Below are 2,401 nucleotides of genomic sequence, written 5' to 3' on the forward strand. Positions count from 1 at the left end.
TAAAATGAAATGCAGGGGAAAGGGGGGTTTATTAGTCAGACCTAACACCATCTCTGCACCCATGACAGTTGTCCACCCAGGAAGTGCGGCAGTTAAAAGAGTCTCGGTGACTCTGCGATGGTTTTACCTTGTGAGAATTCAGCTGCACGGGGAGCTGACTGTTGATTGTGCATCAGCCCTGATCTCTCGGAAACCACACTGGCAGCACTGGGGGTACTCTACCCACCGGGGTGAGCAGCAGGCTGGCTTCCCCACTGTCCCAGGCAGCATGCCAGCACTGGGGCAACGTAGCAGCAGTGCAAGGGAACTGCCCCAAGAAGTGCCATATCCTCCCCACCTGGTGGACCCTTCCCGAGGGCACCTCGAGGGGCCCTGATGACCTGGGTCCTGTGACGGAAGGACGCTGTCACATGACTCCCCCCTTCCCCCGTCGCCGGAGAGGCTGATTCTATAGCTCTGCTCTTCCAACCCCTTGGGGAAACCCCATTCTTCTACTAAGCCAGCACTTGGGCCCTGGAGGAACTGGACAGCCTCCCTATCTCGAGGGCCCAGATGCCCTCAGAGTGTCCCCTAGGGAGCCCCCCAGCACCCTCACATCTCCAGGGAGAGCTGAGCTGTAGCAGCACAGTGCCAAAGGCACAGTCACTCTGCTGAGCTCATGAGCAGGGTGGGGGTGGGGGTGTATTCACTGCCCTCCTGAGTCAGAGTTTCCTTGCTGAGTTGACACCCAGCCAGATTCCTCTCCCCCTTACTTGGCCAGCATGATCCACTGTCATGCCATCCACGTGGGGCTGGAAAGAGCGCGGGATTCTGCCTGCCCACTGGGTGTGATTCAAAGTGCTGCCGGTCACTCTGAATGGTCTGGGAGGCAGAGATCTCCCCCCTTTCATCCTGTCCTGGCAGATATGCTGAGAGATTCTGCTGCCAGTCCCTGGGGGTTAAACTCTCCACACCCAGCAGTAGGATTTACTCATTGAGCATCCTGGTCTATGAAACTTGTTGTCTGCCAGAACACAAGTCTGGCAGCCTTCTGAGCGTGGTATGGCCGAGTCAGCGTTTGGCGGTGATGTATACTGTGATGGTAGGAGTCACTAGGTGGCACTGTTACACATAGTTACACTGGTACACAGAGTCATACAGAGGCTTGTCTTTTCTTGAGTGAGGTGAGATTTTTTGAGCACTGCCAATAATTAATTCATTTCTATTAATATAAATATTGCATCCTTAAATTGCTTCTTACATTAGTAACCAGTTATAGCATCATATAACCTTGCTATATGTGGACATAAAACATCTTACTATGCATATAACAGTGATATCAGGCAGTTATTGTCTGAAGACTTGCATTTAGATACAAAATATTTGCAAATATATGTCTCAAAAGAAGCATATTTCCTGAAGCTTATGGCCTCTATAGAAGCTCTGTGTGGCTCGAAAGCTTCTCTCTCACCAGCACAAGCTGGTCCAATAAAATATATTACCTCGGCCACCTTGTCTCTCCAACAAAGGTTTAAAACACTTCCCACTACATGTGTTTTTCCTAGGGGGTTTCCTGAATGAAAATTTTTAGAGTGCTGTGATTATAAAATTCATTTCAATTAAGTTATTTCTACAATTCTCTGTGTGAGTTTACTTAGATTTATTACTCTGAAAGCCCACTCTCCACTCCTTTCACAATCAGATCTCTTCCTAAAACATGAATGTTTTACTAGGGTTACCATTCGTCCGGATTTACCCGGACATGTCCTCCTTTTTGTGTTAAAAATAGCGTCCGGGGGGGGAATTTGTAAATCACTAAAAATGTCCGGGATTTCCCCCCCATGCAGAGCGAGGCGCGGCTGGGAGGGCTGCAGGAAATTCAGCCTCTCGCATAGGGCTCTGGCAGCCAGAGCCCTTCCCCCGCAGCTTGCCGGGCTGGACTCCGGAGCGGCTGTAGAGCTCCTCTTCCCCGCCCCCATTCTGAGCCGGCCGGCCTGCCCGGCCGTTTGCATCGGGCCTCGGCAGCTCCTCCTCCCCTGCAGCCCAGCGCCCGGCTCTGGCAGCACTGTGCAGGGGCAGGGACCGGGTTGTGTGTTGCACTGGGGAGCGCAGCCACGTGTCCGGCTCCGCACAGAGCCCAACACCATGTTCTGAGCGGCGGGGTAAGGGGGGCAGGGGGCAGGAGAAGGGGCAGGGAGATTTTGGAGGGGGCAGTCAAGAGACGGGGGGGTCGGGAGTTCGGCGGGGGGCTTTCTGGGGGTGTGGAGAAGGTTTTGGGCAGTCAGGGTACAGGTAGGGGGTAGGGTCCTGGGGGGCATTTGGGGGGGTAGTTAGGGGACAAGGAACAGGGAGGCTTAGGTAGGGGGTAGCGTTCTGGAGGGCAGTTAGGAGCAGGGGTCCCAGGAGGGGGCAGTCAGGGGAC

Source organism: Trachemys scripta, chromosome 18, assembly GCF_013100865.1.
Source record: "Trachemys scripta elegans isolate TJP31775 chromosome 18, CAS_Tse_1.0, whole genome shotgun sequence".
Taxonomy (NCBI): domain Eukaryota; kingdom Metazoa; phylum Chordata; order Testudines; family Emydidae; genus Trachemys; species Trachemys scripta.